Below are 24,805 nucleotides of genomic sequence, written 5' to 3' on the forward strand. Positions count from 1 at the left end.
TGGTAAGCATTCTGTGGAGGAGAAATGGCAGTATAAACTGGAAAGAAATTACTAGGATTTTGAGATCATGTTAACTTTTATATTGTTGACAACCTCTATTTTAATCAGCTAACATATGGCTTTTCTGTTTCTTGATTATCATATGGTGCCTGTGCTCTTGAAATTGTAGTTTTGTCCTAGAATTGCAGATTTTATGTTTAATTGTTCGGTTAATTAGAAAATGCCTGACAGTTTGAGAGAATAAGTCTACAATTTCTGAAAATTTCAATGAGTGAGCAGCCTGAGCAGGACTTAGATTGGCTTTGGGTATGGTATAGGTATTCCTTCCATGACAATTTCTTCCTAGGTTTAAAAATCAACAAGGATTGAAATTCATGGAAAACATGTATATCTTAAAACAGTGTTTAATAGCAATCATTGACTGGTTTATTAAAAAATAAATTGAAAAATAAATAAATTGTTAAAACAGATGATCCATCAAAGGCAAATCAAGGGATGCTAGACTGCTTAGAAAATAACAATAGCATGATTTTGTAGGCTTGTCTTAAAGTATTCCCCTATTCCCCTGCTCCCAGTCCCAGAAATGAGTACAGCAATATTGGAATACCTTTTAGCAGTGGCATAACTCACATCTCTCTTCCTTTTCATCTACCTGCCTTGATAAAATAATTTTTAGAAACGTTTAGAAAACTACTGTTTTAAAAATCTGATTCAATTTATTACAGATTACAGTTTTTCTTCCTAATTTTTGTTTTTGAGTAGAGCCTCTATTGCTCAATCATAGCTTTACTCTCTAGCCAGAATCCATATAAATTATTGTTAGAGCTGAACAAGGATTTTCCAAGCTAAAAACACGGAAAAACAGAACAATCATTCTAATAAAACGAGCAAGAAATGATGACAGATTTTTCTTTATACCTCATTTTGTAGCAAGATTAAAAAGCAGGACTTTTTTAATGAAAGCAGGGAATTTGGGAACTATAGCTCATCCAGAGAGTTAATGCTCCCTCAGCCCCCACTGAGGACTTTCATGCCTAGTTACTTCACTTGCAGGAATGAGGTAACAGATGCTTATCATTTGTTGTGCAATCCAAATGTGTTTATTATCTAACTATAATGACATAATCTCAGTCTTGCTTGCATTATCCTCTTTTTTGTGTGTGGTGTGATTTCCCTGTCTCTTCTGTTGCTTTTTTGGCACAACATATTTTGTTTCACTATCTGAATTTGGTAAACTACAGATTGAGCAAACCATGATTTACATGGAAAACATGGGTAGAAATTACAGGACGTGAAAATCAGCAGTATAACTTCCAAGGTAGCTGCTGGGAATTGGCAAGGGAGATTGAAGGCCTGGGGTGCAAGCAGAAACTAGTAGAATACCAAGAAAAGGGAATTGCCAGAATCTTGAAGCTCCTACACAACAGCAAATACTTTGTCTCAAACAAAAATTTAAATGCCACAATACCATTCAAGTTGGACCCAGAGAAGACTATGGAGCAAGGCTAAGTTCAGATTGAGTATTGCAAAGATAGAAGTATTGTAAAGAAGAATAAATATATATAAAGGGTAGAGATAAGATATGCTAAGAGAAGCTAGAATAAGTATCAGAGTATCAGATGGATTAATGAAGAAAGATATTTGGGTTAAAAAAATAACCCCCAAAAGATCGAAAGTATGAATTGTAGCAGTATAAACATAACATTAAATAAGATTAAAATTGGTCAGATAAGAAATGAACTATATTAACCATAGTAAATTTGTCCAAGAATAGGGGTTAAGGGGAGAGAATACGTTTATTTAATCAAAAGGACTATAACTTCAGTTGCACATCAGTAACTTCATTGTATAAATGATTTGTAATACAAGTCTCCTAATTGCGGAAAGTTTCTTTGTTTATTGATTTATTCAGTTGGGATTGCCCAACTCCAAATGTCTCTAGGCTGCTTTTATAATACACCAAACAATGTAAAAACAGTGTAAAAGCAACCTCGTTCTCATACACACCCAGCCCAAAAGGGCCCAATAACCATTCTACCTCAAGATTTGAGAAATTAGCCAGATTTTCAAGGCTCATTTAAAGTGGAAAGAATAGGAACAGTTTGACTTATTCAAATTAGACAATGTCCAATTCCACTTGACTCTGGAGAGCCAGAATTGAAATCTCTAAGAGGATTTTGTTCCATAGGACAGACACTGCAACAAAGAAGGCATACTTCTTGGCTCTGATAGTGGTATTTAATTGGAGGAACCTGGAGCATGCCAATGCTGTCAGCTCAAATTGGCCCGGCAGGCACCATAGAACATAGGCAGCCCTTTAAATAACTGAGTCATATGTCGTGGGGAGCTTTATAGTCCACAGCCAGCACCTGAATCTCACCTGGAAGCAAACTGGTAAGCAGTGGAAGCTTGCAGGGCAGTTTTCCAAAGATGGCCTCTTGAGGAAGGGAGAGACCATAGCCTTTTTAAGGCTGGAAGCACCACTCCTCCCTCACAGGAAGAGTCACAAGATCTGGTCTGGAAAAACCTTGACAAATAGTAGATTTCAGCAGAGAGTTAGCTTTTGAGTCCAGCTCTACTGTACTAGCTAATGTTATTAGCTCATTAAACAGTTTGCCTCATAGAAGTCTTCTGTGAGAGTAAGGTTAAGATTGTTTAGGGTTTAATTCACTTTCTCAGCTCTTAATATGGGCAGCAACAAGTCTTAACTTTCTCTTAGCAAATCAGAGCTGGTCCTATCATATAACCTTAAAGTTCACTTCAGTTCTCTGAGCTCTTGAAAATGAGTTTAATGCTGACTATTCCAATATACACTCTTGGACTAAAAGGCAAAGTTCTGCCAATTTAACCTAAGATTCTCTGCCATAAACCAAGTAAGTATTTTAACTTTCAGTTCTGGGATTTGAGCCAACCTCATCATAAAAAATAAAAAGTTTCTATTTACATTTCTTGTTCTATAAATTTTTATTTTCTAATCTGTAAAATTATGATGAAGCATAAGCACTTTATCAGCATCTCATTCCTGCACAAAATAATAGCTCTGCAGTTACAGTATTCCATCATTACTATTACATCACTAATATTAATTTCTTACATTGGTCATTGGTCAATCCAACTAGGACCTAGTAAATAGGAGAATATCAGACTTGTAAATACAGGCAGTCCTTGACCTAAGACCACAATTGAGCCCAAAATTTCTGTTGCTAAGTGAGACAGTTGCTAAGTGAGTCTTGCCCCATTTTACGATCTTTCTTGCCACAATTGTTAAGTAAATCACTGCACTTGTTAAGTTAGTAACAAGGTTGTTAAGTGAATCTGGCTTCCCCATTGACTTTGCTTGTCAGAAAGTCGCAAAAGGTGATCACATGACCTCGGGACATTGCAACCGTCATAAATATGAATCTGTTGCCGAGAAGCTGAATTTTGATCATGTGACCATGAGGATGCTGCAACAGTCACGAGTGTGAAAAACGGTCATAAATATCTTTTCCAGTGCCATTGTAACTTAGAGTGGTCACTGAATGAAGTGTTGTAAGTCAAGCACTAGCTGTAATACTTTTTAATCAGTGCAAACATTTTTATTAGATTTCAGCTGCATAATTTAAAAGCAAATTTATTTCATTTGTCTTTGGAAGTAAAAATGTTGGAGGTTTATAATAGGTCAAATGGTAAATCTATTGTATGTACTGTTTCTTGTTGTATTTAAGCATCTTAACTTTATTTAACAAGTTCTTGTCTTTTTAGATTTGGAGTGGTGTTCCTGGCTTTTTAAACCTGCCATTGTAAATTCTTTTCTGCACATATTCTGTACATCAGTGTTTCTCAACCTTGACAATTTTAAGGCATGTGGACTTCAACTCCCAGAATTCCACAGCCAGCAATGCTGGCTGTGGAATTCTAGGAGTTGAAGTCCACATGCCTTAAAATTGTCAAGGTTGAGAAACACTGCTGTACATGTATCCACTTGCATGTGGTCTACTGACCAGAAAGTAATCACATCCCATCTACTGTGTATTAAAATAAGCAGGTTTTCCTGGATTAATGCTGTGTCTCATCAAGAATTAAAATGAAGGCCAGCATGATTTCCTTAGAGATCTAAATATTCTGATCTTTTAAAGAATATGCTTAGGATGTTTATAATTCTTCTAGTTTAAAATTACATTAGTCTCTAAATTAATAAAGTGTATGTGCACATTATTTCAAGATTTAACAACAATTTATTAACAATAGTCGCACAGCTCTTAGAATAATAGTATGTTCATTACAAGAAAGTTCTTAAAATGTTAATTGATTTTACCTCCTCCTTTAGGATTGCAATATGTCTCAAGCTGATTAGAACTGATTTATTTTTAATAGCGTAGTTTTATTTTACGTTTGCTGTATTTTATATTTCTAAATGTGGAGCACCACCAATTCATGTTTTAAACATTTTCATGAATCATTTTCTGCACCTTCTTTCTCCTTAACATAAAAATGCTAATATGAAATCACAATTTATGTATTCATTATGAGAATGAGTCAGTTTAGTATTAAATTTGAGCATGTCACATCCTCCTTTACTTTGACATAGTGGTGCATACCAGAGAAGAAATTATAGTTAGTAGACTAACTAATAGTTTGTTACTTTGGTATATATAATTTGGAAAGAACAATTAGTTTAAACAATATATGTTGAAATAGATCATTTTAATCAACAATATAGATAGCATAACTGAAGCTTGTCCCGATCAGATATAAAAATAAATTGCAAACTGTTTATTTCATTGCAAACTTATGTATATACTAGAGAAGAGAGAAACAGAAGTGCTTAATTCCAAGATTTAAATCATTTTATTTTCAGAATACGAAACAGGCAGTGTTTCTGAGCCATAACACTTAGGATAATGCTTTGAGTATGTCATTGAAGTCATTCTGTTCTCTTCTGTATAATTTTTAAAGTGACATTTTAGTGTAATTCCATCTCATATTTTGTTACTATATTGATACCAACTATCTGTTATATATTTATCTAGAAATATCCAGCAGCAATACTTTTGGATTAACTGGCATCTATATCTTTCAGATTTTTTTTTTTGCCTGATCAACAAGGTGAACATCTGAAATTTTGAACTATATTTTGCTCCAGAAGTACTACTTCATTTCAGTTCCTAGACTACATGATCAAGTTACATTTTTCTCTCTAATACTTCCAAGTTTGTTATTCTAGTCTAACTGCAAGCAGCACATCTTATTTACATGTTCTGTTGATTTCAAAGTAAACTTGATAATAAAGCTCATCAATAACCTCCTTCTGCATCAATAATTGGAACAAACTTGGATAATTGTCATATTAAAGGATCTCCTATGACAGTGGTTCTCAACCTGTGGGTCGGGACCCCATTTGGGGTCGAATGACCATTTCATGGGGGTCGCCAAACCATGTTGTCCGCCATTTTTTTCCCTTTTCCCTAGCTGTCCTACTCCCTCTTATTGGTGGCCATACCCACTTGGGGGTCACCACAACATGGGGAACTGTATTATGGGGTCACGGCATTAGAAAGGTTGAGAACCACTGTCCTATGAAGTCTAATTTATATTATTTGGATATTGGGTGCGTCTTTGCTGTATCCTTTCTCACTATGAAAGCAATGGCATTTCTTCCTTGTTTTTCATTTTCTACTAGTAAATTGTGTGAACTTATGACTGAATGTGTCTAATTCCAATCCAATTTGCGGATGCCTAAGATGTTAGTTCATTTCAGCTGTCACTTTCCCTTGTTTATGCTTTTTATATTCTTTGTTCCCACTTTGATTGTGTTAGTATTTGCATTTTCTTTTCCTCTCAGCAGTTATCCCAAAGGCTTCAGTCCAGTTTAATCATAAGCACTATTCGTATTCCAGTTCTTCAGTTTAGTCTTCAGTTCTTCCTCATTAGAATGCTGAGTACCTCCTGACCTGAATGTCCATCCCCCAGCACATAATCATTCACTTTATATTATCTGTCCATGTGATTATCTTGGTAAAATGCAGGAGCAGTGAACCATTACCTTTGCCTTCTCTCCCATGGCATGAAATGCTACCTTTGCCCTGTGACTAAAGCAATCATTTGTCTCCAACAGTATATTTCTACAGGTATACTGTTGCTGCTTCTAGCTTTAGCCTGGCAGCTGGGGTGATGTTCACACTTTTGGGTAACCCTGGCTGGTGCATATACTCTTGGCACACCCTCCTAATACCCTTTAAATAAATATCCCTTCTGGTAATACCCCACCATCATCATCATGCTGAGGCAGCATAACAGGACTTGAGAGGGACAACATTGAACTAGGGTACAAATCTATCATTATGCAAATATCATAACAAAGCGAAATCCAGAATCTTTCCCCATGTTTCATTATATTTTTCTAGATAAACTAGAATTATTTTTCCCAATAGGGAAGTGTTTATTAATGAAGTATAGGGTAGTACTTATAGGATATTCTACTTAATAAGCATAATCATTTTTAAAATAAATTTTAAAAGGTATACCTTGTATATGTACTTCGACATGTATGCTCATTATCTTTCACCTAATATGAAAAATCCACACCTATCTCAAGTGACTGAAATATTCTGTTAATTCACTGTGTTCTTAATTTCAATAGATATTTCTATAAATTATGCATATCTTAATTCTTTCTACATATTTGCAATCAAATTAAAAATAAATACTCTTATCAGCGGACACACCAATATTTTTATAGTTTAAGCTAGTACTAATAAAGTTAATTATATCTGGTTCACTTCATGAGCCTATTTTAAACACTATCGAGTCTGAATATAATGTTCTTCAAATTTCAAAAACAGTAAAAGTGAACTTAGTTTTATAAAGAGTGCCTGACACATCTTTTGCAGTGTGTCTTTTTTGGGGGAGGGGGGGGGGAATCATATTTTATTTTTCCTGAAAATTTACAGCTGTTCGACAGAATCTGACATAGATGTAAATACATAATTTACTTCTGTTTTTATCCTATTCCTTGAACCTCAGAGGAATACAATTCTTTGGGTAGAAATGGGCAGAATTTCATGGAACATTCTGGCAACCCATATGCATCCTCTTAAATTTATGCAATCTCTTTTCTTGATTGTGTGATATGATTATGTGTGTGGTTATATTTATGATTTCTGATGGCAGACTCCATTGCTTGTTTCCCTATTTGCATTTTACAAAATGCCATGGCTGGCTGGATTAAAGATTTCTTGTATTGATGTGCCTTCTGTTGCACTACAAATCTAATATAAAGGACAATTTTGGCTCAGGGCAGATGACTTTACAGCTGTGCTCATAAGAACAATGTGTAATTCAGGAAATAATGCATAAAGTTTAGGTTATAGTTCTCATCTCAAGAGGCTTTAAGATATAGAGCAGGTATCTCAAGCTCCAGTAATCACAAGGGCTATGTGAGAACTAGTTCATTAGCCTGAGGAAAGCAATATTAAAGCCCTTTAATACATTGCTATGATAGCTTAGTGCAGGCTGCCACAACTCATAGAGGGGAAGGCGCTACACTGATATTCTTAATAATAATTGCCACAGAGGAATAGTTGGTGTGCCAATCAGCTCTTTAGTGGCTAGTGGCATGGAGCAGAGATGAAGCTGGCAATGCTGATGAGGCCTGGAGCATTGGAGGTGTTAAGAATCATATTTTTGTACAGCAGATGAGGCTGCTGTAGCTCCTTCATAGTGGCATTGACCTTTTCTGGCAGTAGATTGGCTGTTTTTCTGTGGTGTGCACAGAAAAAAAATGGACAGTATGGTGATAAGGCACTAAACACAATTTTTGATTACACAGAAATCCTTTATAGTAAAACAGAGCTGCTTTTTGTTATTTCTCTTTGATCTTTAAGTCAACTTTAGGTCTTAGAGGCAGGGGGTTGGTTGGAGTTGTTGTTCACTATGGAGTTTGTCTAGGATGGCTGTCATATCGAAAAGTGCTTTGAGAAATGAAACAATGCCTCCACACTTGGCAAAAAGCCAATAGGCATCAGGACCTGAATTAGGAACAGAAGTGATGCTGATGTTACCTCTCCATCTGCCACACCCAGGTCTAGAGCAGCAGCCCCCAACCTTTTGGGCACCAGGAACTGATTCCATGGATAAAGGTTTTTTTGCATCCCTGAGGACACGTGGCTTTGTCTGCTGCCTGCATATCCCTCTAATGGGACTTCGCTTGTTTGCGTGGCCCAGTTGCTAGCATGCTGTGGACGGTGCCGATCCATAGACCAGAGGTTGGGGACCCCTGGTCTAGAGCTATATCTCTGACATAGCAAGAAGGAACTGTGGCAGTGGCTCTGCCATTAACCACCCTGTTGCATTTATCAACTTAAAGGAAGATGGGTAAGCTGATGTCCTATTTATGGCTGTTTCCGTACAAGGCTGTTCTCTGGTTGCTTCTGTACAAAGCTACATGTCCATGAAAGAATGCATATAACCAATTGCAGAGAACACAAGCTCCTTTAAATATTTAGGATCGAACTTTAGTAGTTATAAATGCAGCTGTAATAAAATAAGTAAGTGTTGACTTTTATATCTAAGGAAATGCACAGCTCTTGGTTCTTTATCTGCACCAGATATTTCCAATGTCAGTTCATTTGGAAGGAAAAATAAATTGCATAAGGAGATATAAAATTCAGAGTAGGGATGAATTTCTTGGATCCATGAAGATATGATAATGAAAAGGATACCATATCTTGCAGAATGCTGATATTAGAGTTGTGACCACTTTCTATGGTGCATTCTATATTTCTTGTCTATTTTTGATCAATTGCCATCCTTTCTTACAATACATCTTCTCTCTTCCTGAGTTTCATGCCTTTAGTTTCTTGATATGATGTCTGATATGTGAAGAACTCAAATGAGAGATTGCCAATCAATCATTTGAAGAAACATTTTTTATGCCAGAGAATATGAGATGATGAAGACATGCATCATTTAGCATTGCGCTCTCTGTTCACTTTAGTAGCTTAAGATGCAGAGGCAGAAATATAGTTCAAGAATTAAGTTAATTGGTACAAGTAATCCTGGAGATAGACATCACTGGGAACAAGATAAAGTTCATACTTTAATTTATAGTTAAATAAAGACAATTCTAGTGAATTCAGATAGTGAATGTTTCAGTGTCCAAATATTAGATATTGAGACAATGAAATATTGTCAATTATTTTACTTTGGTTGATTACATAAATATCTCTTCTAACATTCAAAGAGAGAAAGGAGCTAATCAGTTAATATAATTCAAGCCAGCACAATAAAACTGGCTTTATAATTCAGTTTCACATATGATAATACCTTGTGTAGAAACTTAATTATCTTAGACAATTTAACTGCTTTACCTAGATTATTTTTGAATACATTTGATCTTAAAGCTTACTTCTATGAATCTGTATACAGAATTAAAGTTAGAAGCAAATTCCTAGAACAAATGTTTTTAAAATTATTTTTTTCAAAAAATATAAGCACATATTTAGATTGTGAATAAGTATTTTAACCTTCTAAGAACTCTTTAGAAGATTTAGACCAGACAGGAAATGATGTACATAGAAGACAAAAAAGTAGAACTTTAGAAACCAAATATTATTATTTAGATCTCTCTGTTAATTTGCTTATCCTGAATTTATTTCCTTTTGTTCTGCAGTAGGCAATGGGAACAATTTATCAACTGTGCATCAAGAGGAAATATCTTGAACTGTATTTAAATTCCCATGACTGTTTTCCATTTTAAAAGTGTAGAACATTTTTTCTCTTTCACACAGTAAAAATCAAAATCTAGTTTTTTTCTGTTCATTTTTAAAGTTCTTGCTTATTTGTTACAGATGGTGGGAACATTATTTGTTCTGTAACTCATTAGTTTGGCAAATGTCCAATTTTTCTGCTACTGCTGAAGCAACATGTGTAAGTAGCTGAGAGCAAATGTTTGCTTTAATATATTTTCTTACTTCATTGAAAAACCTTTCAGAAAATTATGTTATAGTCTTTGAAATTAGTTAAGGGTTAAAATATTTATGTATGGCAACATGCATAGTCTTCCTTTAATTCAATAATGTAACAGCATTAGTGTTAATCTTCATAACAATAGCATTAAAAAAACTAAGGCCATGAAGCAATTATTGCATAAGCATATAGACAAGATGCCAAAATTGTTGAGGTAATAAATCAGAAATAACTAGGTGCTCATGACTAAGTACAGAATGACAGCTGGTAAATTTTAGCTAATTCGATGGATTCATTATTTTATATAAACTCAGGATGTTAATATTTATAGCTTAAACTGAGATATTTTGGTAGCTACTATACAGTCATTCAGGAATCTAAGATATTTGAAGATGGAAATACTATACCATGGAAATGCTGTTTTCATCAGCATCCTTATAACAAATATAGTTCTTAAAACAGAATTGTTAACGATATAGGTCATTGTTTAATGACTGATATATAGAATCAAAATCACATGAAGTATTAGTACCACTTTATAAATCCTTAGTAAAATCACCCCTCAAATACTGCATCCAGTTTTGGTCACCACATTACAAAAAAGATGTTGAGACTTTGGAAAAAGTGCAGAGAAGAGCAACTAAGATAATTAAGGAGTTGGAGACAAAAACATCTGAAGAATGGTTGCAGAATTTGGGGATGGCCATTCTAGAGAAAAGAAGGACTAGGGGTGACAAGATAACAGTATTCTGGTATTTGAGGGGCTGCCATAAACAAGGGGGTTAATTTATTTTCCTAAGCACGAAGGCAAGACAAGAAACAGTGGATGAAAACTATTCAAGGAGAGAAGCAACCTGGAATTAAAGAAAACTTCCTAACAATTGTACAGCTTGCCTTCAGAAGTTGTAGGTGTTTTATCACTGGAGGCTTTTAGGTAAAGCCACCTGTCTGAAATGGTACACGGTCTCCTGCTTGAGCAGGGGGTTGGACAAGAAGACTCTAGTCTTCCAGCTCTATTCTGATTGATTGATGCAAACAGATTTTATGAGCCCCCTTTATAGATTGCAAGGAGTAGGTTACCTGATGTGTTTAAATAGGCAAGGCTGGTGAAGAATTTCAACAGTGTAGTCAAGAATCAGTTTTGGTATGCCATTCATCTTGATTCTTGAGTATAGATGTTAGCACACATCATCTGAAATCAATTTGTTCAGCACATACTTTTTTTACATTATGTATTTTTGTTGACAATTAAAAAGTTTAGGTTTGTAAAAGTTTCATTATTCGTTATGTCTTCAGGTTGATTTATATTCAAGCTTGTCATTTAAATAGTTTGAATACTGGTAGCCCTCGACCCACAGCCATTCATTCAGTAACCTTCGAAGTTACAATGGCACTGAAAAAAGTGACTTATGACCGTTGCAGCATCCCCAGCGAAGATGAATTGATTTTTAAAATGCTGCCAAAAAGTTCATTTTTTTAAAAAAAAATGGATAGATGAATTCTAATACAGTAGCATTTCTTACATATGCAGATTACAGTCTCATCCTGCATTGAAGCTTACCTTGTCCATGATACCTGTAAGTACTTAAGAGTAAGTACTCTGTAACACCAGGCAGTGATGCAATAATTTCATGGGAGTCTATTATCTTCACACCTAGCAGCTCTGGAAAAAATGTCAGGAACTTCATCTCTTTCCCAGGATAATAAGGTAAACTAGATAATCACATGACTCTGTCCCTTTCGTTCTCTATGAAAAGTGGCTTTTGTTGTTTTATAAAGATTTTGTTTTGTTTTCTGTATGTAGGTATTTGAATTAGATATCTACTTGCTTCAGTTCATCATTCAATATTATGCTGAATTCCGTACTAGTCTATATTAATTAAGCAGTATTATTGTTCTCTTAGGCATGCTTGCATTCTGCTATTTTCATTTTCCCTGCAAATTTGAATCATATACAAGAATGTGTATTTCATTTCAACATATGGCTTGAAAAAGAAAATTGCTCTTACACTTGTATGGTAGAAAGTAATTAAGAATGAGCTCAAAGATGTCAGTGACCCTGCTGTATTTGTCTAATTGTATCCTTTCATCCTTGATTATATGACATAATAAGATCTATCTTCTTGTTCAATTGGTAATACTCAAAAACAGTACATGTACGTCCATATGGACAGGTTAGTTATTGCTTCTAATGCATAGTTTGTCTAACCATCTATTATTTTGAAATAACTGAATTTATTAAATAATAAAACATGCCATAGGAAACCAAGTTTATGTAACAGCTTACACAGACATCCAAAAGGAGAAAAAAAGAGCACTTCAAAAATGATATCACAAAAACAGTGATGTTATGACACTCATTCTGCACTTATATACTTACATTCCATCTTCTAATTGTAAGCTGAATTTTTGTCATGATGCATGTTTTATCATTTGTGCTACTGGGTGTTCTCACTGTAGATATTCATACTTACTGTTGAAAGGTAAGCATTTAAAAATATTTGCCGATATATATATATTTTTAAAAAACCACCAACAATTAGTAGTTTCAAACTGAAACAGTATTTCTTAATAACAAAACAAAGTGTTTTTCAGTTCCATGTTTAAACAGTGTTATTGAGATAAAAATTCATTTACTATTATCTCATATTTGTTCCTTATTAATATTCAGTACAAAACTAAAAAAAATCAGAAAAAGATGCAACTCATCTTTTTCAAAACTACAAACAAGAAGTACATTGTCAAAAGCTTTATCCACAAGAGCAAAAATTTTTTGTTGTTTTGTTTTTTAAATTTTGACTCATCAATTACATTCAGAATATGTCTGATGAAAGTATCTTTTCAGAACAAATCCAGCCTGCGTTGCTGTAAAAAGCTGATAAACTAAGCTCAGCAAAGGAGATCTCTGTGAGTCTGAGCAAGTCAAATATTTTCCTTCATTTTTAAATTGGAATTAAAGGCTTCTTTCAATGAAGAAGGAAATTCTTTATCATCCTCACTTGAATTAAAAATTTGACCACCATTTCTTGCAATGCTTTCTAGTATGTTTTATAAATGAGCTTTATTTAATTTCAGCTTTTAATTGCTTCTTTAGTATTATTTTCAGTTATAGGTTGATTAAAAATGTCTTTTGTTAATCTGTAATTTTTATGTAATATATATTTTAATATATTTTTTCTTATCAGTTGCCAGTTTACTATATAATCAAGAATGTAATTCACATGTTGTTGCATCAAGTTTCATTCTAAAAGCAAATTTAGTTCCATCCCATATAGAAGTAATAGTTTTTTATCCTATTCCTCACGCAATTGATAGGACACCATTTTATTTAAACTTTACTGAGTTACTTTTTCAAAACATTTTTGCTTAATAAAGTTCAACTTTCCTATATGTCTCTTAGTTTCAGTTAAACAAATTGATTCCTATTGCTTTTATTTTTTTGTTCTAAATTCAAGTTTGTACTTTCATTTTATCCCTTCTTTCTAATTACTTCAAACCAGTCTGTTATGTATCCTAAGGCTTTCCTTTTATGCCAGGGAAAAGCTTTCATAAATGTTTTACTAATATCCTATGCCAGAGGCCTCCAACCTTTTTGATTTGGTGGCCTGGAAAGAGAGGCAGGCACCGCTATGTGCATGTGCACAAATGGGCCGCGCACATGCTCGTGCAAAAATGAGCCCTGTGCGTGCATGCACAAATGGGCCATGTGTGCATGCATGCACACACACAAACAGCCATGCACGAGCACATGCACATATGCAAATAGGGCTGCGCAGACACGAGTCCTGCAAATGGGACGGCGCTAGCACTGGTGGGACACTATGAGTGGCACTAGTCCAAGTAAATTATATCCACAGCAGTCCTCTGGTCTACTAATTTTGTCACTTGGTCAAAGAATGCAGTAAGATTTGTCTGGCATGGTCTGTTTTTGACAAACCCAATAACAATCAAAGTTTTTTTTAAAAGATAAACATAAATATTTTAGGTTATTATTATCTTATATGGATTTAAAGCACTGCTATCTTCTATGATGTAAATTACATTACTTTGCATAGAAGCAACTTTTTGTTCCTCCTGTTCTGATATTTAAAGTTTTCTATGCTTTAATATTAATTAAAAATCAATTAAGATGTGTACCCAGCTGTAGGCATTTGTCCAGCATTTGGAGAAAGAATTAAAACACCACTGTTACATTTAGCTGGTTCTTGTCAACTTGTATAACTGTCTTCTAATACTCCTTTGAAAAAATAGCCTGAAGAAATTATTAAATAATAAGTTAATTCTGGGTTCCTAGGCAGTGGGCTCTTTTTTTTCTGTGACAAAGATTCTGTGCAATCTTCTCCCCCTTCTACCTATAAGATCTGGTTATGCCAACAGATCTGGGAACCCCAGGAGACTGATGAATTAGTGAGGTAGCTCCATTACTATTAACATTCCTTTATTTATTATTGTTTTTTTATCTCTTTTAAAAATGTTAATGTTTCAATATTTAATGATTTTAGATATTAATTTTTAGTTACTTTGTACACTGTCCATAATCACTTGGACAGCTATATAAATGAGAGAGAGATTAGATAGACAGAGATAGATGGATATGGAGAGAGAGGAAGGGAGGGAGGGAGAGAGAGAATAAATCAGTAAGTAAATAAAAGCAACCCTGTGGAATCAGGAATGTTAGGAGGAAAAAATGCCTTTGTTGTCAAATAGCCATTGTATTTATGGATAACACAAACTGAAGTATATAATCGTGATTATCTTTGAGACACTAAATGAGTAATGTTGGGTACTACATGAGATCACTCTAATGCTGATAAGTATATAGGGTTCCTTCAAATTTCACAATTATTTAACAATTTTATGTAGCATTGGTATTATTTATTTTGCTCTAGATCAAAGTAATATTCTGCTCATAAAAGAATGGAACAGTATATTAACCGCTGTATCAGTGAGATGGGTGGCATAGAAATTTTATAAATTACATATATAAACAAATATTATTCACCTATAAAAAGCATCCTAAATAAAATACGCATAATTGTATAAAACTGAATAATTTTGACTTTAGTGGCTGATCTCAAATGTTTTATTCATTTATACAAGCTGCAGATCTCTCTCTTTGGCAGTTGTGCTCATGAAATAGATTTTGTGGTTTAGAAGTAGCTAGACTTCCTGAAAATGTCAAAAACTATTTGAAGTTTTTCATTTTGAATTAGAGTGCTTTGCCAGTTTTCTACAGCAGATGATGTGCCCCAGAATGTATGGATGATTGATAAATACATTTTGTGTAGAAACTCCAACATTACACACAATACATTTGGATTAGATTAGTTGTATAGAATTCTGGCAAAGAAGAGTTGTTCTAAAAAACCACTATTTCAGCCCTAAAAAATTCAAAGCTTGGACTCTGAAAGACATACTCTAAGCAATTATGTAGAATTTATGAAACAACAATATACTGTATCTACTCTTTACATTTTTCATTAATGGTGCTTTCTGAGTTTAGTTATTTGTATTTAAAAACAAACATGAGATTGGCTCCTAGTGACTTCATAGATATATCCAGATATTTTTCTTTCTAACAATATGGAAAGCATTTGAATTGTCTATAGTAAATGGATTGGTAATACGATTATTTTTCACTTTTTAAGTAATCTTTATTACAAACAATACATAAAAATTGCTAATTAAACCAAGCCGAAATAATAGTATAACAAGATGATACTAGTTGCAAAAATATCCAAAAGTCATAATCTAGGGAAGTAGACTTTAAATATTCAGGAACTGCCTTTGTGTCAAATTACAATAAAAAGAAGGGTCTAGAATTGTTTAATTAAATCTACATTTTGTAATAAATGCTATTGATTGAAAATGAGGGTAGCACTTGTTCCAGAACTTTCTAGTGAGTATATTTTATTAAAAGAAATAAACTTATCTAATGAGAAATTAGAGTCTTTTAAACTTGCCTTCTGCAACCATATAGCTTTAGGTTGAAACAAGTTACAAGCAAGAGATTTTCACTTTTTTTCTTCACCCTGAAAATTGTTGCAATATAAGTGGCACATGAGGACATCTAGATATAGTTGTCTTCTCCACAGGACAATTTCATATGTAGATTTTATCTTTCAGTAGTATATTACACCCCTGAAAAATAAATATAGATTTTGAGTGCCTTGAGAAGATCCTACTCTTGTATTGTGTTAAGTTGTAAATAAGCATTGAGCAGCAATTCTGTTTCAGTTGTTTTAGTATTCACCTTGACATTCATTCAAGCATTAATTTTAGTTTTAATGGACATTAAAAACAAATAAACACATAAATATTGCATCAGCAGGTATAACATTGAATCCCATTATTTTTCCTATAAATATTGAATATTGAATATAAATATACATTTAAGATCACACTTAGTTAAGTCCCTCTTGGAGATTCATATATGTAGACATTCCCTGACAGTTGCTCCATTTGGAAATGCAGGTAGTCTCCAGTTACAACCACTTGCTCAAAGACCATTCAAAGTTACAATGGCACTGAAAAAGTGATACCAGACCTCAAAGTTCCAACCGTTGCGATATCCCCATGGTCACTTGATTGCAATTTGGGCACTTGCAATTGACTCACATTTATGAAATTGGCAGCATCCCGCAGTCATGTATCTACCATTTGCAACCTTCCCTGCCAGCGTCCCACAAGCAAAGTCAATGAGGAAGAAGAGAGGAAAGGTTGCATGTTGCTTCCATAAGTTGCTACTGCTGCTTTTTCTCCTGAGAAGAGCTTCTATTTCATACTTCATAGCACCCACATACTCCTATTATACCATGCCTGTGGCTCTGATGACCCACCCATATCTGTAGTCCCTGGCTACAGCCCTTGCTGGCTGGTCAGTGCTCCGTAGCATTTGCCCACAGCATTCCTATCCCCCTCCTCACCTTTCTGTGCTCCTTGTCTGGGAATCCCATCTCATCCTGCTTAATGATCCATGTAATCCTGGGGTTACAATGACTGTCAGGATTGCTGTTGCTAAACTAAGTGCTCATGTGATGTCATGCTTTATGATTGCATCCCTTAATGACCAAAGTTCCAGTCCAATTGCCATCGTAACTTGAGATTATAGTATACTATAGTATAATTCAAGGCTGGCCATGAATAGGCAACTCATGAAATGCTATTTCAACTTCCATTTTATCAAGTATTTGTGAAATGAAAATTTGGCTGAACTGACAAAACTCATTTGTTACATGCATGAAGTGCTTGCTGCATTCAATTATGTCCAAGCATAATTGGACATGTTTTAGAAAGTCTAAAGATGTCATTAGAATGATATAGTCACCATTTATTTAACAAATGTTCAACAGAGAATCTTTGGAATACAAATTGATGTTCAACTCATTTTTGCAAAAAAATCTTTCAAAACAATTCAATAGAAGCCCCCATCTTCAACAAGATAATTGGCACTAAATGGTTCACTTAGGAAGTTACAGATTATTCACATCTCTTGATTTAGTAAGAGAAATAGAATTCTATGTTTATTGGAGATGAAGCTATGGAAATATCCATTCTTTGTACTTTGAGGACCATTTGAGGCTTTGAGATATATAAGCAAAGGATTCCCTCTTTGTCTCTTTTATATATTATCTGATTGAAAGACTCTTATGCTTTCTCTTATGCCTTCTTTTTCCCATGTTGAGGCTAGAAAATGAAGATATTCAAGCTTTCTACTAAAACATGTACATTTCCTAATAAATTTTTGCTTATCCTTTTGGATTTTAAATTTTAGTTGGTTAACCTCAGGCCAGTGGTGGGATTCAGCCAGTTCATGCCACTTTGGCAAAATGGGTAGACAATTTTTTGTTACCTAGGCCCAGAACAGAAGCGGCATCCACACAGAGAACCGATTGTTCACATATTTGAATCCCACCACTGCCTCAAGCTCTTAATATGCTTATTTTCTGAACACATTGCTAAATGTGGATCACAATTAATATACTAGAAGATATATTAAGCCAGGATTATCTCAATTTATTTTTGTTTCATCCTTCATGTTTAAGTGGGACTGTTCTACACAGTCAGCAGGAAATTGTGATATCCCTGCATATTTCCAGAAGCATGACATTATATCACAAAATATAGTTGCCATGCTACTAAATAATTTCATGAAGTACTTTTAAAAATTGTCCCCAAACATTTGCCACTTATACCCACAAAGGTCAGACAATAAACACAATGTATATTGTACATGTGAATGTTATTTTTTTAAAATTATATGGAAAAGACTGAGAAAAAAGCAGATATTTATTAGTTACTAAAACACCTTCATAAACTGACAGTGTTAGCTCTGTCTTAGATGTATGAAGAACTAGATTATTTGCATCTGGTTTATATGTTTTAGGTTGCATTATTGTTCACATTGTTTTGTAGTTCTCATTTCCTAGCAGTCTATTTTTGTTCATATAAAGCTGGGCTTTCATCAAATCTCGAGTTTTATATTAGTGACCTAACTCAGCAGTTGTTCCTTCTTTCCACAATGGATTATTCTCTTAAATCCCCTTAATTAAATTAAATTAAAATTAATTGTACTTAAAATTAATTGATAGTTGACATGATTTTCTGTGATAAAATATTACAAATTTAAGTGATTTACAATGAACACAAATAAAATAGTCAGATATTAACCAACTCATTATTGCAAGTTTTTTACCTTCTTCATGCACCATATGAACTACATCTAGAAACTATGCTTATGGTTTTGTTTTCTTGCCATAAGTATTAATAACGCATTTACCATTTTTTGCTGACTTTTCATGGAACAGTTCCTTTCTGGCACTGACTTAAAAAAAAGAAATTAACTAAATGCAAAAAAATGAAGACAATTAGAAGATTTATAGTGCATATAGAGGGAAAAAACATAGCTACACAGAATGTATCAAATTAGAGTAAAAAATGGTTCAGATTAAAAGAAGGCAAGAAATTGCAGGGTGATTTTTATGAAAACAAATTTAAAAACTCAAAGTGGAGGAGAGTAAAAAGGGATAAACAAGCCTTCCAACACTGTGAATGCACTTAAAGAATAAAACTGATGTAATAATTTAGGGTGAAACACTTGATACAATTCTGGGTTTAATATATCAGAAATTTAAACATGGCTTTTAAATATTTCAGAAAGAATTGAAAAAAAACACAGCAGCAGGTATTTTAGTTGCATGAGGAATAATGCAGTTGATTTTTTTAAAAAACAGACTAAATCTCAATCACATGGAATCAGGCCGTCATCTTTACACTGCATTGGTAAACAGTCAGATCTATGTCTCAAAGTGTGAAGTCAAAGAAGGCAATTGAAGTGAAGATTATGAATCTTAACGTCTGTGGGGGGAAAATAATGAAAGGAAGTAATAAATACTGTGAGATGTTGAAAAAAGTTAAGAACACAAATGTAGACCATACAAATGCAGTTATCTTAAAACATAAAACCTGCTTATAGAGTGTTGTGCATCTTGTTTAACATATTGCAAAGACTGCATTTATACTTGATAATTGGAGAATATTATTAGTCCCTTACACAAAAGGAAAGACAGCAAGAGCGAACGCAAGAGGTTTAGTCATCCAAGCTTGCCTGAGTACAAGTTTGACAGAGTTCAGGTTCAAAAGATACAAGCGGTAACAATAAACAAAATGTTTACTAAACTAGGGAAATGGATGGAGAAATATTAAAACACAAATCTAATAAAGGGAAGTATATAATTTATTGTGAAAAATAAATGAAAATAGCTGTGAATGAATGTGCAATTTAGAGCTAGGTGTATCAGGTTAAACGTAAAGTACCTGGAATGCTATGAATATGGTTTGACCAAAAGTGTGTATTGTAAGAAAATAGACACATAGAAATGCACCACATTTACACATAATTCAAGAGAGAAAATAAAAAAAGCTAAGGAGGAAACCAAAGACCAGAACACATCCTCTCTAGCAGCCTACTGTACACCTAGATAATCTGGGATTATCACTAGACTAACAAGCAGAAAACAATACTTAATCAAGAAACCACCAAGGGAAACTACACTCCCACCAACATTGGCAGGGCAAGCTAGTGTATATAAACAAGGAGTGAATCTGACCATGCATTGGCCATCATCCAATTAATACATCTTTTTTTGGGGGGGGGGGAATTGTTTCTTTCCAAAATCAGCCTGTTTCTTTGTTGTTTTCAAGAGCTTTCTTTGATTGACTTCCTTCAATAAGGGTTCTTAGTTTGTCTTAGTATTCAAACTTAATATTCTTTTTTTCAGTTTGTTTCACCTGTAGGAGTCCTCTTTGGTTCTTGTAAATATGTCTGATCAACATTGGTTTTTGGATGTACAGCATGGTATATATTTTCTTGTTTTCCAAACTAAGTAATAAAGTTCCATCTGGGTCAACTGTTCCTACTGTATTACTGTTATGGATGATTGCACAGTCAGCCAGAGGTTTTCATTGGATTTGGCTTACTGAGTCCTTCCCAAGGACCTGGCAGAGGGAGATCTTGTTTGATGGTGTTTAAAGAATGTAAGCTTTTCTGAGTAAAGTTTCCATTTGTAGTTGACTGGTAGTGATTTTGTCAATGTTGAGAGTGTTTAAGTGGTACGCTAGAAGCTTTTGGATTGCAGCCAAGGCATCTATTGATACTATCTTTACTTTCTTTTGTCAAAGCCACTCTACTTCTATTTACAAGTCTTTGTATTTTGTAGTTTTTACCAGTTTTTTCTCTTCAATTCTGACATCTCTGAAAAGTTCCAAAAACATGCATTAGCACTAGTAGAGTCAGAGGTAATTTTGGCATAGCAGACTAAGCCTAATTTAATCCCACCCTTGAGTGATCCTGCTCATAAGGAGAGAGGTCATAAATCCCCCTCCTCTTTTGCCATCCCTGTCTAATTTTTAATGGTTCAGTTTTCATAAAAATATTACATTAGCAAATTTGGTATAAATTATCCTTTCAATATGGACAATGATTATGATAATTAACATCAAGACCTCAAAATAAAACAAAGGTTTACAAAATTGGCTTATTCGACCAAAGTTAAAATGTGTGTGATCTTTTTAAAGTAGCTTTTAATGGGTTTTTCTTGACTAGGGCTGAATGATGAGGATTTAGTATTCGTTTATGTACAGCATATGGGAAGAAGAGAGTTTCTGTTGCATTTGTAGAGAAAATGATAAGTATGGGTATTAAAATTGAGAGAAGATGGAAGAGATGATAAGAAATTAATTTATGGGATATCATTTGAAGGAATTAAAAGATTACAATTTTTAATATGTTGTTTCTGGTAGCTGGTTTCTGGTAACAAGAAATGGTTTTACTTGTTTAAAGTGTTTGTGTATATCTATGAGGAAGATGGGCAGTTTCTAAATTGACAGTTTCTAAATTGAATAAATAAATACTGTTATTTCTGGTAGATCTTAATGAAGTTTTGCTGAATAAGATCGAATGATGAAGCTTTATTTGCTAATAGATAAAAGATGGGATGAAGATATTTTTGGTTGAAATACTAGATGGAAGTCATTTCTTTCTATATTTTTTCTTTGGTTCTTTGGTTTTAATATATTTTTCATGTATATTAACTTGTCACAGATTAATTTGAAAATAGTTGATGTGTGTATGTGTGCTTAAACACACAATTATGTTTGTATCAGTGAAACCTTTTTTTTATAAATAACATTCCCATTATTAATTCCGGATCACCTGTTACTCCATCAAATTGATTATTCCAATTAGTTTGGATTTCTATTGCTACTTCTGAATATTGTAAGTAATAGAATATTTGCATCTAGCCATATGGAACAGTGGTAATAGCACACTAAATTTAGTGAAAGTGGAAACTAATTTATCATGAATAGTAGGATAGAAAAGTATTAAAATTAAAAAATAAAATACATATTTATAAAAACTCACTATAAACTTCTAATGTGCACCTTAATGTACATTTAGATGTGTGTCCAGTTTTTTTCAGCCGTACCAGGTAGATCAGACAGGAAACACAACAGATGAGTTAGTTCTATGTTATTTTAAGGCTATATTAACAAAATCTTATAAGACTGAAAGCACAAAACTCATGCTATTTCCTTTATACTCTAAGAAAATAGGAAGGGCCCCTTCTGAGGCTCTTCCTCTTCCCATTATCCAGCTGCAGGGTATGCCCTCACTTATCTGACTATTCCCTAGGTAGCACCACTTCATCCTGTGTCCCAGGGTCTTTCCCACATACTATTACAGGTTTTTTTTAAATACACAAGATAACAGTGTAGCTTACAGTTACAATATAGCAAGAGTTTTCAAATTGTGGGTGGCAATCCCTGGGAACACAAGCAATTTTGAAGGGATAAAACTCTGGCTACACATGGCTATGTTGTGGTTTTTGTCAAGCCACTGTCTTTGTACTCACGATAACTGCCCAAAGCCCCTCCTGTGCAGCCCCCAAAGCAACCTGGCCAGGAGTATAATGCTTCCCCCTCATCTTACCTTTTCCTTTCTCCATGGGCCATGACATGTACTTCTGATTCTTGCCCTGGTTCCAAATGGAGGGATGGAGAAAGGCTTGGATTAGTGGCATATGGTTTAGAGTTTAATTTAGAACAGTGTTGTATTTGGAACAGAAGATCTGCTTGGTTGTCCATGATTTTAATTGTGTTAATTATAATGTGTGTTTTTTAAAATTATTCTAGGCTGCCTTGAGTGTATACATAAACTGAAAGATGAGGGTCTACAGTCAATAATAATAATAAAATCTTTAGAGAGTGGATTAACAGGACCTCAAGGTACAGTTTTATAAATGGGGTTGTGAGAAAGTAGGAGGGGGATACAGATGGGGAGCTAATAAGGGAAGAAAATATTACTATTTTGTTACGTTTCATTATATTTCTAAGATACCAGAAAGTGCCTCAGGCTTATAGGAGCTGTTTTTAAGCTTGTGCATTTTAAATCTGTTATGCAGCTCCCCTCCCTATCTTCCCCCCTAGTTATGTATCAAATAAATATTTTTTTCAATCTCTATGAAGCGTGTAATTCCCTGTCTGATTTCAGTTTTCAAAAGTTTTTAGTAATGCATTTATGTTAATTATGAAGTATTTTCATTTCATCTCCTAACAAAACATAACTATGGCTGTAAAAAACTATTATGGTAATATAATTAAAATTTCTTTTAACAGAAACACTGTAATAGACATCTTGCCATGCTTATGTTATTTTAATTAGATGTTTAGCTTTAGGAAGTTCATAAGTTATTATAAAATATTAATGTTAATAAAATTAGCTAAGAGGAAATTGCACTTAATTTTATTGATTATGCATTGAGGACCTATTTTATTATATCTAACGATAAAAATAGGCTTAGTAAAATAGCAAGGAACAGTGTCTGAGATATTGTTTGGTGCAAAAAAATAGATCCACTCCTAAAGGTTCAATTAAATTGATTTATTTCTGAAAGCCTATGCACAGGAATCTTCTTAACTAATGGTCAGCACTTGCTTAGATTTACTGTAGATAAGGGTCAGTGACACTCAAGGAGAGATTAGGTTCAGTTTACTAGTGGTTATATAGGGATTCTAGACCAATCCCCTTTTTCATTCCATCTCCAGGTTCTGCCATTCCTTCTCCTATTGATATTATTTAAAGTGGGCACTTGTTCTTCCGAAATAGTGCACTAATTAACATGGCACTAGTTTATCTCCCACACTGATTAACATATTGATGTATATGTTGTAATATGCTGGACACATGTTGGGTACTGTTGGCAGTGTGGTAGGCATCACGACAGTGGTATTCCCATCATTCTTTCTAAAAATCCTATGAATTAGCTTTGGGTTAATCCAGCAAATATTTCTGCCAGTTATCAATCTGTAAGTTGCCTTATCTTGGACAAATGAAATGTAATAATGATGCATTTAGGGAGATTCAATTTACTGCTTTCATCAAATATGTTACATGTAATTTTTGCAATACAAATATTTCAGCAGTCCTAAATATGTTGCCTGTGAGATAGACAAGGTAAAGATATGAAGGGGGGTGATGGCTCATTGGGTTTTCTGGGCAACATTATTGGATTTGCTTCTCTTTTTTAACCTTGCACATTGGAATAAAATGGCATCTCAATTGATAAATATGAAAAATAATTAAAAGCTCCTCTAGGTTAAATACTCTTGTTCATGACTTTTACTTTAATATTGATTAAAAATGTAGAAAGCTTTTCAGTGCACTCTATAATTTTACTTTTACTTTTTTCTTCATTGCCTATATTATTTATATTACTACGCTCATAGGCATTATAAACAATTTCCTGTCAGAATTTTTTTTTTCTTTCTGGTTTGTTTTGATTTTAGTTTTTCATGTAATTTTAGGAAGATATCACTTTACAAGCAATTGGAAACAAAATATGAGTCCTGAACTCATTCTTCTGAATATCTTGACTGTTAATACCTAAAAGAACCTTCTGAATTCTTATTATATTAATTTTTTTAAACAGATCGAAGTTACAAATTATTTTAGTTTCAAAATATTCACTTGATTGAATATTCCCATTAGAGAAGATGGACATTTTCTGACCACTGACCATATTTAAAAGTTTATACTCTTTTTAAACTTCTGATATATCCTTAATTTCATTGTAACTAAATTTATAGTGTTAATACATGCTTGCTCGCCTTATAGGAATGTACAAAATATGCTCCCACTCATTTGTGATTTTATAATCAACCCGTATAATCTACAAATATAATATAATTTTGGTTGTCTACTCTCTGAAATTCAAGCATTTTTATCAAGATTTACATATGATCTAGAACTTAATAAATCATCATATCACCAGGTGACCTCTGTCTCTTCTGTCCCCAT

The 24,805-nt window shown here is 33.8% G+C and overlaps 1 protein-coding gene across 1 annotated transcript in view; it reads left to right on the plus strand.

Moving 5' to 3' along the window:
• The window catches only part of CHSY3 (chondroitin sulfate synthase 3), a 59,546-nt gene that overhangs the window by 29,546 nt on the left and 5,195 nt on the right, over positions 1 to 24,805 (plus strand). The gene's annotated exons all lie outside the window — the stretch shown is intronic.

Source organism: Crotalus tigris, unplaced genomic scaffold (genome assembly GCF_016545835.1).
Source record: "Crotalus tigris isolate CLP2741 ecotype Arizona unplaced genomic scaffold, ASM1654583v1 scf7180000017549.6302385, whole genome shotgun sequence".
In the NCBI taxonomy this organism is placed as follows: Eukaryota; Metazoa; Chordata; class Lepidosauria; order Squamata; family Viperidae; genus Crotalus; species Crotalus tigris.